Source organism: Parasteatoda tepidariorum, chromosome 9 (assembly GCF_982258835.1).
Source record: "Parasteatoda tepidariorum strain Cologne lab strain chromosome 9, Ptep-v5.0, whole genome shotgun sequence".
Lineage (NCBI taxonomy): Eukaryota > Metazoa > Arthropoda > Arachnida > Araneae > Theridiidae > Parasteatoda > Parasteatoda tepidariorum.
Window position 1 is genome coordinate 4,456,231 of NC_141763.1, and position 14,696 is coordinate 4,470,926.

At 33.5% G+C, this 14,696-nt stretch overlaps 1 long non-coding RNA gene across 1 annotated transcript; it reads right to left on the minus strand.

Annotated features, from left to right (window-relative positions):
• Positions 1-5,922: 5,922 nt before the first annotated feature.
• On the minus strand, positions 5,923-11,422 carry LOC147803267 (uncharacterized). Its single transcript, XR_015428986.1, has 2 exons — positions 10,938-11,422; positions 5,923-6,350 (listed from the first exon to the last, which is right to left on the minus strand). It is a non-coding gene; the product is annotated as an uncharacterized LOC147803267 (long non-coding RNA).
• Positions 11,423-14,696: the final 3,274 nt, after the last annotated feature.

Below are 14,696 nucleotides of genomic sequence, written 5' to 3' on the forward strand. Positions count from 1 at the left end.
GAGCGATCCACCTCAGAGCAAATTTTCAACATCCGGCAAATTTTGGAGAAGACAATAGAATTTGGTATTGACACGCACCATCTATTTATTGATTTTAAAACAGCTTACGATAGTGTTAGCCGAAAAACTCTATTATCAGCCCTAAGAGAATTTAATATACCGGAGAAACTAGTGAAGTTGATTAGCTTGACACTAAGTGAAACCAAAATCATGGTCAAGATACAGAATAGTCTTTCCCATCCAATAGAAATTAGAAATGGTGTACGACAGGGAGATGCCTTGGCATGTCTTCTCTTTAATCTAGCATTAGAAAAAATAGTAAGGGACTCAAACATCAACACCCGAGGAAATATCTTCAACAAATCAGTTCAAATATTGGCTTTTGCTGATGATTTCGATATTATCGCTAGAACGCAGACAGCACTAACACAATCCTTTTTATGTCTGGAGAAGGAAGCCATTAAGATGGGATTAAGAATCAATGAAATTAAAACTAAATATATGCCCTGCACAAAAGCTGGCTATAAAGAAACACAGTTTGAAATTGGAGCATACAAATTCGAAGCCGTTGATAGCTTCACCTATTTGGGGTCTAAGATTAACAAAAATGACACTACACAAGAAATACACACGAGAATCACGATGGCCAATAAGTATTTTTATGGCCTAAGAAAATATCTTAAGTCAAGCCTAATAAAAAGAAAAACAAAAGTGTTACTCTTTAAATGTCTTATACGATCAGTGCTTACATACGCATGTGAGACCTGGACAATGACCCGTGGAGATGAAAATATGATAGCTAGTTTTGAGAGAAAAATACTGCGAAGCATTTTTGGTGGAATAAGTAAAAACGGTACCTGGTTTTGAAGATCAAATACTGAACTCTACAAAGCATATAAAGAACCTGATGTCATTAAATTTATCAAAATTCAAAGGATTAAATGGGCAGGCCACATTATAAGAATGGAGGATAGCAGGACAACCAAAAAAGTTTTCTGTGCCAGGCCAACAGGTACAAGAAAAAGAGGACGACCAAACCTAAGATTTTTAGACTGCCTTGAAAAGGACCAACAAATTTTAAAGATAATTAACTGGAGAACCTTGGCTAAGGGAAGAATGTCTTGGCATAGGCCTGTTGAGAAGGCCAAGGCCCATCCTGGGCTGTCGTGCCAATGAGAAGAATTAGTTATAGAAATCTTTAGTATTTAATATATTTTTGTTATACATCATTATTTGATCAACCTTTACAACATTTTGATGAAGATTGTCATCTCATGGTTTTTCTATATATTATGTCGTAAGAAAGAAACTAAATTTTAAACAAAGTCACCGAGTCACTATTGTATTTTTTCCTTAATTTATTCTTTACATGAAAGTGTTTGAAATGAAAACTTATTTTTTAGGGTTATATAATTAAAGTGATAAGGCATTCACTGGTGGATTAGCCGTATTTATCATAATTTTTGGATATTAATCCCGCTTTAACCTTTTACAAGGTCTGAGAAAACTTCATTAATTTTTAAATGTCGATAGAAAGCCATTTTTGTACTAATTATCTGTGTGACTAGATGCCGATACCTTTAAAAAATACAAATATTAAGTGCTTTTAGATAAATGTGAATAGCAGTAAAGGTAAACGCGGGGTCAAAAAAGGGAGGCTAACTGTAAAGAACTACTTTACTAGTGCGTTAGGTATTGATTTGGACCTTACCCACTTAAATTATTAGTACATGAACACAGATTTTAATCATCTAACAAATTTTAATCATTTATACACAAAAGTTTGCATTTAATTTAAATTCTTCACATTAAATAAATTTTTAAGATCACCTTACCCACAGAAAATTGTTTAACAATCAAAATAACTTAAGAAATATGCAAGATTTTAGAAATTAATCACAATTTGAAAATTATTTTAACAAAATTGCTATTAAAGATTTCGCTATGAAAGGTTAGAGAGCTTTCCTCAGTAGAGAGAAAAGAAATTAAAATTTAATCGAAAGATCATAAAATTCGCTATACGCTCGCTTAGCAGGCAAACAAAGTATTGGAGATTCCCTTTTCTTTAAATTTTATTATTTAATATTAATCTAAATATGCATTATGGTTGAGAAAAAGTGAGGAAATTGAAAAAATCAGTTACACAAAGTATAAATATTTAAATTAAAATATCACCAAACCTCATAGTGTCATATTTTCTGATTAAGAAACAGTTTCAGCAATTTGCGTAATTTTAAAATTAGACAATTGTATCTTCATTGCTTAAATATTACATATATATTTCTTTGATTTACCCTAAATCTTTTCATTTTATAACTCTGCAAAGAAATTTGTTGCTTTATAACTTTTTAACCTCATTTTTACTTGATCCTTTATTTTTTTACAGTACTGTCTAGACTAGTTACATTCTTAAGGCCTGGTTTCTTAGGACAGGACGCCGTCAGCTGGAAATCAGCACTAACCTCTGATTGGTCCATTTGTGAGTTTGATAGTATACGTCATCGAACGCTCATCTTGAACTACAATTGCCGTCCAACTCTACTGCAGTTGGATTACAACGTGACGTTAATCACAGAAGCAATGGCGGACAACATCCAACAGCACATTGAAATCAGCCAAGATTTTGATTTTGACATTAAACATAGCTTCTTCATTAAACATAGCACTCTTAACTGAGCTATAATGTGTTTTTTCTTGGTCTAAGTCATTATTTGTTCCCTAAAACACTGGTCGACAATCCCAAAATCAATACAAATTCAAAATAAATATTTGTACGTTATTAACGCATGCGTAATGAGAGATAATGTCTGCGTTGGACCGACTGCTGACGCTGAGCTAACAAAAAAGTATTTTTTTGGCGTCAGCTTTACGTCAACTTTCCGCTGACGCTCAGATAAGGTGCTAGTTCTAAGAAACCAGGCCTTGAGCTAACAAACCAGTATTTTGTTGGCGTCAGCGCAACGTTGACGTCCCGCTGACGCCCAGATAAGGTGCTTGTCCTAAGAAACCAGACCTTTACTAGGAGAGTTTAAAAATAAATTTAAAAAAAAGTGGATCAACTATTTAAGTCAACTGCAAAATTTTTTCTGAATTTGCGAAACAAATTATGCCTGCAGATTCAACATTTTTACAGTACTTTTTAATGTCTTGTATGCTTAAATCTGTTGCTCCAAAAGTAAGCATTCAAAACATTCCATAATTTCTAATGCCATAGTATAGCTAGATGATAAAAGTAGGACTAGTTATGTATTCAGTTATTGAAGAGTGTCTCGTCATTCTAGAACAATGTGGAACTATTGTCAAATAGTTTGTCAAACGAAAATTCTGGTCAATCAAAATCTCATTGAAAGCCTAGAATGCTCATATTTCAAGTGGAGCTGCAAGCGCTTAATTAACAAAGAACAAACGACAATTCTAAACTAACTTCTAAGTTAAACTAACGACAATTCAGTTATCTTCGAATATTTAAAATATATTGGCCATGTTTGCTACCTTACAGATTTGTTTATTCAAAAACGTAGTTAATAACCTGTTCTTCAATTATTAATTTTGATCCATTCGAACGAGAGATTAAGGAATCTAATCAATTTGGGAACTTGCTGAATGCACCACCTTATAGTATATTTGCAAAAGACCATTTTAAAAGCAGTGATGATTGAATTCTAAAGATGACTTCTATAGTAACAAGCAAAAAACCAGGGAAAGATACTTTGTTACGGTGATCGAAATATCAGCTCAGGGGATAGAGCGTTAGCCTTCTGAGGGGAATTGGGTTCGAATCCCAACGATGGCTGCTTGATACGAATTCCGCATCCGGTTTGCACCGACCTCAGTGCTGACAAGAAATATCGTCAGTGGTAGACGGATAATGGGTTAAAGTGCTCTCAGCCGTTAGGCTCACCGTGAGGCGATTTTTCTTAATATCAACTCCCGGGCACCTCCACTTGTCGCGGTTTTATTAAACAACTGTTTCATAGCCTTATCTAGCAACCCTCACTGAGAGGCAACCCTATGATCCCAATACAGCACTCTCAAATATTTTAAACGAATCTTCGCGCTCATGGATATTTTTAAAAGTTGCTTGTTGAATTAAGTGAAAATTTTATCCTCGTTTAAGACTGGAAAAATTCAAATGAGAAAAAATACTTCGTCCTTCTATAAAGAAAGAGGTAGAAAAATCTGCCGAAATATCGTATAACGACACTACACAAACACAATTATTTCAGTTAATTACAAATATTTCGGTTAAAATTAATTTTCAAATCTAAACTATTCCTGTAAATTAAATTAAAATTTGGAGTAATAAAATATTTATATCTTCAGAATAATCAATTTCTTCTGAATACCTTAATTAAGTTAAAGAATTACCTCCTATATAAATCACATTATTAAGTGTATTAATTAAAAGGAAGAAATGAATAAATCAAGGTATAAAGCTAACACCAACATAATTACACATACAAAAGGAAAATGCTTGAAACTCATAAATTGTGCAGTTACTTAAAGGTTATAAAAACTAAACAATAAGGTACAAAAGCCTGTTGCATTATTAAATATTATGGCCACATGCTTCATAAAGACACCATAAATTATTTGAAATAAATTTGTAAAAATAATTAAAATGCTATATCCTACTCACAGAAGGGGGGAAAAATTCAGATAAATAAACTTAAACTTTAAGAACCAGATAAGAATTATAAACCAAGTTTAAAATTAAGAAACCAAAAACTAAGAAATAAAAAGGGGCTTCAGAAAGACCGATTATATAGAGAATGACAATACATAAAAACTTATGAAGCAGCTAAATTTATTCACACCTCATCATCACTCATGCGTTTTTTAAATCGTATATTCCGAGAGAAACATGCGTGAAGTAGTGTTCGAAGATTTTCGCGAGAAAATGTGAGACCAAACTTTGCGAATTTCAAAATACGGCAACAATCTATAGTTACAGGTTTTGTAATTTGTGGCCAATATATAGTTAAGTAATCAAATTGGCACAATATAGTAAGTCGGTCCTTACCGGAGTTTACCTTAAGCTACCTTTTAAACTTGCAAATTCGATACCCAACATCGTAAAAAAAAAATCACTCGAAAAATCTATTTTCGACCATTGTATATAATAGCATAATTTATAAAATTGTATAAAAAGCATAAATTTAAATCATATCTGAAATGTCTAAAGAGAAATTTCATAAATCATTAAAATAGGGAGATTTGTATTAGGGAGGTATCAAAACAGAAATTTTAGCCTCCAATCCAAAATATTTCAGACAGTTTCGGAGAGACGTACGGGAACTAAATCTTTGGTTTAACATTACAGACTTATAAATTAAACTTCAGGTGATTGCGTTTCCCGGCTGAAAAAAATCTGTTTTCAGCTGAGTTTAGTTAAAATAGTTAATTGCCCGTTTTTAATTATTTTATCCTTTGTCAGGAAAATGAATGTGGAATTACGTAACCAAAACTTAGCTTTCCATGACAATTCGGTACTTGCACATCACGATCACGGATACGCACACATGTGACCTTTCACACCAGCGGTAGCTGAGCATTAAAACGCAAAATGGCGTGTTAAAGTTGATCAGTTTCTCCGAATCAATTCGAATGTCAATTAAAGTAAAGTTAGTTAAATGCATTGCAGTATCGATCATTGAATTCGTTGAAACAATTCTTTCTAGCCTACGTCTTTTACCTAACTTAGATTAGATTTATTATTTGTTTGTGCATTTTACCGCAACCCATTTTTGTTTTGTCTCATTTGAAATTTTGACGCATTATCAGTTTATGTTCTTCATGGCTTCGTGCCTGCCTTTGTGTTGGAATGTCCCCCCAAAGCACCCATCAGCATCAAGAGGGGGGGGGGGCATCAGTGTTCCAGACCTGGAGGCTCCCTGGCCCAAGGTTTTAATAGACAGGAACAACTTTTTTAACTTTTGATAGGAACAAGGTTTTAATAGACAGGAATTTGTACCAACTGTTCTTCAGACCAGGCTTCGCCTCACCACATCCTCGATTGCCTGGGGCTCACCAAACAGGATTTAGCAGACGATCCATTGATGGTGTTGGATTTTTTGAGGGCGTATAACATCATGGACCTGGTCCAGCACTGCTGGCCAATGGGGGCGTGCAACAACAACAACAAATTTACAACTAAATAATGTAAATATGTGTATAATAATACTTAATAAAAGAAATTTTTAACAAATAAGTCAAATATTTTGACCTGTTTTAGTGAAGCTTTCAACTAATCCGGTACCATCAGTTCTATCTGGAACGCCGCCGGGATTGGTTGACTCCAACTAACTCGTTCACCGGATTCCAACTAACTACAGATTCCTCCAGAATGCCTGTTGAAATTAACAAAAATGTCATCAGTATAAAAAGCTTAAACTAAATTAAATATACACTGTTTACAGTATAGGGAACTCTAACAATCAATGTAGAACAATCAATAAAGTATAAAATGTAAAGTTAAGGGTTTTACACTCTTTCAACATACACAGGATCAATAGTTTTAAACAGAGCTTATTAAGAGCCTTGATTAAAACTTCAAAATTAGCAGCCAGTGCATTTTTACAAAATTTAATCTAAAACCAAGTGTAGCATAATTACGGGTCAATTCAGGAGAAAATTCATTCCATTATGTGATATTATCGAATGATATTATCGTTAAAACTTACAGCAAAAATGCTGTCACCCTGAATAACTTTCGTTCTAATGATAGGATTTTTACGAACTAAGTGTCAAACTTAATGGTTCCTGGGGGTGACCTCAAATGGGTTAGAGCTAACTATTTAGAAATCAGACAAAAAATGTACTTTCTCTGAATAAATAGTTTTAAATATTTGGAATCCTGACCCTTTAAATCGGGGGGGGGGTCGACAAAATAACGAAAAAAATTGGGTGGCAATCAAGATTTATATATGGCGAAAGTTTAGAATAATGCAAATAACCTAACTATAGAAAAACAATAAAAAACAACCATAAGGAAACTGCAGGAATATAATGACAAGATGGCTAAAAATAGTGTGTCCCTTGCTAAGCTACGAAGAGAACTTTTGGATCTAGTTTCTGGGCAATGAAAACAGTTTAATTTTTAATCGTTTAAAAATAAAGTTTTAATCTATTATTAAATTACTTATGATTTTTCAAGATTTTAAAATTTGAACGTTGAACTACTATCTTACTTTTTTTTAAGTTGTTTTAACGTTATTTGTATGAAAATTTTGCACTAAAAGTAAATTTAGATCAGTTATTATAAATTTATGAAGAGTTGTAGGGCTATTTGCTTTATTAAAATTATTTTGTTATATTTATAATCACCACAACATTCAATATTTAATTACCAATCAGAGTTTGAAATCTTTGAAAAATTGAAATTTGTCAAAAGATGGCGTCAATGCCCTGAGGTCTCCAGTAGAGTAAAGTTTACTTTTTTGTTGAATTTTGTAGTTTTAGATTATTTCGAGATTTGCTAATTTCAGTTTTACTAGTTTTAATTATTGAATTAGAGAAAATAATGTGATCCCCCACTACCCTTAACTATTTCCAGCATTTATGTAAACAAATTCTTTCATATGCACTTTTTTTTATAAAAAATTATTAGGAGATGGTCGCAGAAATTACAGGTGAAAAAAATAGTTTAGCAACAATATTTAGAAATTAATGCTGTTTGTAGGAACTATTCTTCACACCGCCTTATATAAGGTAAAAATATTAAAAGAAATTACCTGAAACTAAATGCATATGTGGTAGATAATTTCAAGTTTTTCCGAGTTGAATTAACAGTATAGATTTTCTATCATTAAATCAGTGACCTTCATTGGTTAAGTAATCTGTGGTTTAATTTATGGAAAACTATAAATAGAATAAAAATGTTTTAATTTCTTCCTATAGGGTTTAAGTGGATACCTTTTAAAGTCTGACGATATGCATGAAATGACCCCTAGTCAAAGGAATCAATGTTAAATAGTTGCAAAGCCAATTGATTCGTTAGCCAATTGAATCCGTTAGAAAAATAATTTTTGAGATGAAGATTCTAAAAATAGCACTGTTTTGGAATTTTTGCAATTTTTTGGTAGGCGCTTAAAAAAACAAGGTATATCGAGCATTTTCCTGATACAGCAATATATTAATAATTCTGACAATTAATTATGAATTTTACTATAAAACAAATTAAAGTACCAAAACAATTGATTAGTATATTAATGAAAAAATATACGTGATAGCATAAAGAATAATATTTTGAGAGATGTTAAATAGTTGGCGAAATAATTCCGGGAAACAGGAGCAAACGGGTAATTAACAAAATTTTAAAATTAAGACGAATTATAAGATGTTTAGAAATTTTAAGAAGCTTAAAAATGTTTATTTTATAATTATAATGCGAATACGTAGTATACATATTGAAGAAATTGATAAACACATTAGTTCAAACTTTTGTATAAGTTTGTATATTATTTAAATTTTATCAATTATTGAAACAAACTGGAAAATAAAATATAAAAAATGATGTATTATCAAATTCTATCAGAAACATGTTCACAAAATCATTTTTTAAAAAATAAATTTTTCCAGTTTCTACCAAATACAAACAGTTGAAACTTTTGATGAAAAATTTATACCTCATAATTCAAAATTTTTTCATACACAATTTCATTAGATAAAAATTATTCGAAATTATTTTTTCTTCATGAAATTATCTTTGGATAAATGAGTTTCATAAGAAGGTGCAATTCTTTTTTTGAATTGCTTAATTTAAAATATGTCTGAAAACGCAAAAAGTGAAATTAACATTAAAGGATCCAAACTTTGGATCAATCTATGGGACTTCCCAAACTATGGGAACCCTTCTTCCCAGATTGACGCTACCCCCTATATTTTGAAATTTAAAAAATTTATGTTTATTCAGAAAAGTGAGATTTTGTGTCTAATTTCGTAACTTAACAGTTAGAACTAAATTTGCATATTTCAGTCACTCTGCACGACTAAGAACTTCCCACATTTCAAACATTCATAAAAAAAAAAGAAATATTATTCCTTCCTAATATTTCCCTTTTATGTATTTTTCATGAACTAGTAACAATCTAGAGTTATAGGTTTTGTAATTTGTGGCCAATATATAGTTAAGTAATCAACGAATTGGCTCTATATAGTATGAAGTTTAAGTCAGTTCTTACCGGAGTTTGCCTTAAGCAAACTTGTGACAAGGGACTTTCAAAGAAGCAAAAATTTGTCAAAAAATCGATATTTTACATTTTATATTTTTGAAATCTAGGCATTTAACTGAAAATTTAAAAAAAGAAAATTCTGGAATAAGAGCAAAATTGATGAAGTTATGGCCATTTCAGTTTTGACCAAGCCCCCTTTGTTTACCTTTTTTTGTCTGCAGATAACTGTTAAAATTAGTTTCGTTTAAAATTAGTTGAATATTTTCTTATTTTTGAAAAAAATTAAAGTACATAATTAAACTAGTTCATTAGAAAATATTTATAGGTATTTATATTAAAAAACAAGAAATATTTGTTCAGAAGTAAAATTTGCAATGAAATAGTAAAAGTCATTTTTCCTAAAATGCCGTTTTTGACAAATTTACAATTTTCAAACTGTTCCAGCGTAATGAATTTTCATTCTATTAACCTGAGAATTTAATGCTATATATTTATGAATATCATTAACATTTTGTTGGAAAAGTTTTCTGAATTAAGTGAATAGTATTTTTTTATACATGATATTTTATAGTTTTATGATGATTTTTTCCTAAAAATGTAGGTTTTTCACTGTTTCTTTAATGTTATTTGTCTCTATGATAAAAAATAAAAAAAGCACTCCCAAAATTTTTTTCAATATTACCTAATATGCAATATTTTAAAAGAATTTTGTAATTTTGACAAAATTTCAGACGCGAGGAGTAATATAAAAAAAACAAAAAATTCAAATTTTTAAATTTCTTAAATTTGGAAATATTTTTTTGAAATTCTGTATAAAAATTGCTTTTAACAATATAAATGTATTCTGAAAATTTCAAGCAAATCCCTTGATAATTTTCAAAAAAAAAATTTGAGTCCCTTGTCGCCTTAAACTTGCTAAGTCGATACGTGAAAAATATCACTCGAAAAATCGATTTTCAAATTTAGACTATTTTACATAAATTAAATGATAAAAAGCATAAATTAAAACATAAGAATTTGCAAAACATTTGACCATATTAGAGTTATTTTGCTTTTTTATTACAAAAACTAGTTTTTGTGAGTCTTGTGTAGTGTTTCCCAAAACCAAAAATTTGCATCGAAGTGAAAATTGAAGTAGTTCCATGCGCTGTAATTTTGAAGACTATTCCAAGAAACATTTTTACACACTCTTTAGATCAATAAAAGAAACTTTTAGAGAAAAATTTCAAAATAGGGTGTCACAACATATTTTGTAGTCATTTCAATAATTTAAAACGCTCATAAAATGCACAACTTTTATGTTTGTTTTTACCTTTGAACTTGCAATTCGTGAACTTTTGAATTAAATTCTGTGAATGAAAAAGTTTAATAAAATATATAGCAATCAATTCAATTACGCATTAATCTAAAATTGCATTTAATATTGATTTTTTTTAATAGCGTAAAACAAAATATAATACTTCAATAAATCTAATTTATGAAATATTTTACGGAAATTTCATTAAGATTTAGTCCGCCCGTTTAATTAAAAAAATCTTATCAGTTTTAATTACAACGCATGAAAAGTTTTCTGCGAAATTAATTAATTCTATTGAAATTATTTTATTTTTGAGCGATTAGAATTCGCGGCAGACGAAGCACTCTAATAAGACGTAAAATTACATTTAAAAATTTACGACTGCAGATTTTAAAAATATATATATATTGAATTAAAGTTCAAGCATAATTATCAAGAAGCAAGATACGAAGTGGTATTAGACTTACCAAGTGAAACTTCGTGTAACGCGACGAATTTGTACCACGTCGAGAGTCACTTATCAAACAGAAACACTGCATTTCAATAAACAGATGCACTTCTCATCAACGTTAAACAGAATGAACGAGAAAATGATGCACTTTTATAGAACGATAACAACACGCGAGAACGCTTCGATCCGCTCGTTTTTGTTCATATCCGAATTCACAAACATTAAGCTAGTTTCGTCAAGTGTGGAGATGGCTGGTTCGAATCCTACTTTTGCCCTGCATGTATTCTTCGTGATATCCTTCTTCAAATTGTTCGATCTGTATTCTACTTGACAAAGGTTTATAAGCCTAAATTGAGCAAACATGCCTGCACATGTATGTCATTTCCATAGAGCAATAAAGTGCCGCCGTGGGTGAATCTGTCGCTAAATGATCTGAAGCGTGGAGAGTTCGAATACTGTCGTAACCTTATCACCGTGCTTTCCTTTCTTCGATTTGAGGTGGGTCATTGATTATAGCACACACACGTAAATAAAAAGATTTCATGTGGTCAAGAGATCGGGATATAGCTTGACTGGTAGGGCGTTGAGCGCATGTCTAAGAGGTCGAGGGTTCGATTTTCACCGAACGAAGAACCCGTGTGTACAACTGGTTACTGGTGCATGCTTACCGTGGGTTACTGGTGCATGCTAAACCTGTAGGAATCACAGAGTCCTCCAAGTTCCCATAATAAGCCGATACCCCTGTGAGTATTGGATCTGATATTGAATGTGTTCTTGTTCAGGTCGAAATTATAATCTGCGGATGGATGGATGATGTGTGAATGTGCCTTCCCCGTAAATGTGAAAGTGTGCGAATGTTACCTCCCTGTAAATGTGATATGACGTATGTATGTTGTCTCTGGATCATCCTCAGGTTTGTTTCCCAGACCGTCACCTATAGCCTATTGAGCAGCTCTAGTGCTACTTGAAAAAAGACAAGTAACAGTACCAGTTATGTGGTTAGATGAAACGGAGTTTTTAACTTTTGCTATAAATCTGCAGCATGGAAGTATCGAGGATTTGAATCCAATCATATCATTAGATGTTTTTGATACTTTCCGTAGTGATGCCCATCTGTAACTTCCGTTGCCCATATTTTATTACATATTCACACGAACTTCAAAGCAGTGAGCCCACAAGGCGTAATTTTGATACTATTATGCCTCAGTGGCCAAGTGTGAAGAATGTTATTTCTATGTTAGGTGACTAGTGTTAACGTTTCCTTAGAACTACACTGTCGCGCAGTGGACTAAAGTAAAGACACGGTTCCCTGCAGAACGACAGAGTCAAGCATCTCTGAGTGTGGTCAGTATGCGAGTGGGTGACCACTTTCATCAGCGTGCTGAGGGACTGAGGGTTTGCGGTATCGGTCCTCGTTAAACTGTTCCAACATAAAGTGCTTGACTTCGCTCACAAGTTGTCTAGCTACCAAAGCAGAGACGCCATCTCCTCTGCGGAGGATCAAGCTTGAGATGACATGTCTTCGGATCATCCTCGGGGATGTTTCCCAGACTGTCGCCAACAGCTCATTGTGCAGCTCTATTGCGATGTAAATGAAGTACCTAGCAACCTGATCGGGGAACACCAGAACACGCACAAAGGACTTATTAACGTTTGGGGAACGCATAGGATAAAATAAATATTAAACTATTAAACATTAAACGTTATAAATAATTAACTGAATAAGAAATAAAATAATCTGGAAATGCAAGAAGAAGTTTTTTGTTTCGAATAATATTTTATTTAAATTTCACAAAATTAAATTTCACAAGAATTGACAGAAACTTCCCTCTTCAGCAGCAAAGCTGACGAAGACATAATGAAGAGGGATAGGAAATTTTTTTTATTAACAATAATTCTCAATATGTTTTCCAAGTAGGTTGTTGTAGTTCGTTTACGTCGCACTGGAACTGCACAATGGGCTATTAGCGACGGTCTGGGTTCGGTGGTAAATGTAATTTAATCTCACCGGTTATTTCAGAATTGGAAACGCAAATTTGGGAGTTAGAGAAGCGTGCTACGAAAAATGAGTGATAATCAAGGCTATCATATCTAGTTGTGACTGTGTGGTCACGACAAGGAATTGTTCTTATCACTAATGAATCCGAAACTATTGTTAACAACCCATTGGCATAGTTGTATTTTACTTTATAACCTTCGTTGAGCAGCCGATGCAGTTTTTTGTATTCACGACTACTAATTTTCAACTCCATAAATTAGTAATTTTTAACCAAACCCAGAAGACGAGGAAACTCAAGGATCAAGCAGAAGAGAAAATTTGTCTTCGTAGAGGACGTTTTGATAGAACTAACCTGCATTGGCATGGAGAAAAAAACCACGAAATCCTCCTTCAGTTAGCCTGACGGCAAGGGGGCTCTAACCCATGATCGGTCTACCACTGAGGATCATTGTAGTCCGTGCAATCGCATCGTTGAGCGTATCGACCAGCCTCTCTGGGACTTGAACCAGGTTCACCTCATTGGAAGGCGAATGCTCTATCTCCTGAGTCACCATGACTCCATTGCACTGATTCATATAAAATTAAATCTACTATTGTCAATGTAGTCGAATACCGAGTGTTCAAAAATTACCCCCACGGGAAGAAGATCGCTCAGCCTGGCATTTTAACCACCACTAAAAAGCCGTAAAGCTATCGAGTATTAAAAACAAAACAAATGGATAAAGATTGATAACCGTAATAGAGATGGTTTGTGTCCCGAAGTCAATGAATAACATCAGTCATGACTATCTAGAAGCATGAAAATCATTTGTGAGAATTTTTCATTGTGGTTAATATAAGCCCTAATGTCTGTTTTTTGGGTCCAGCAATGAAATGATCGTAAAGACACTGTTCCCTGTATTGGCTGTGATCAGTAAGGGGGTGGGTGACCACTTTGATCAAACCGCATAGGGACAGAGGGTGCGCAACATTAGTTACTGTTAAGCAGTACTACCGTAAAGTTGTCGACTTCACGCGCAGGCCGTCGGGCTACCAAAGCAGGGGGGCCATCCCGATTGCAGAGGTTCAAAATTGCGATGGCATGCCTCCGGATCATCCTAGGGGATGTTTCCCAGACCGCCGCCAATAGCTCATTGTGCAGCTCTAGTGTGACGCAAATAAATTGTTTTTTGACGTATGCCTGTTTAGGCAGAGGGGGTGCGATTGTCCTTGTTCTCCAGTGGCGCCATCTATGGCCAAGAATTCGACTTCTGCCACACCATACGTCGCTCCCGTTTATAGGACTGACCCATTCATACATCCATTCATCCACAGATCGTAATTTTGACCTGAATCAGAGAACGATCGATCTCCAATCCAGTACCCCCAGTGGTATTGATTTGCTATGGAAACATGGAGTAATTTTGCAAATCGACAGATTCACCGTGCATCAGTCACTTTACTACACGGGGAGTCTTCGGTCGGCGGGGTTCGAACCCACGAACTCTCGGACATGGGCCCAGTGTCCTACCAACCAGGCTATCCCGTAGAGATGTTTATTTTATTTCATAATATAACCGTAGTTCAACTGCCGACCCAATTTTATGGGTTTACTACTACTAATGTTCAACTGCGTAGCCTTGCAGTTTTGAATCAATCCAGAAAACCGGGGAACTTCTAGATGAGTACCCTCAGAGGTATTGTTTTGTTATGGGAACATAGAGGACTTTTGCGACTCGACAGATTCAACCTGCATCAGTCACTTTACTACACGGGGAGTCTTCGGCCGGCGGGGTT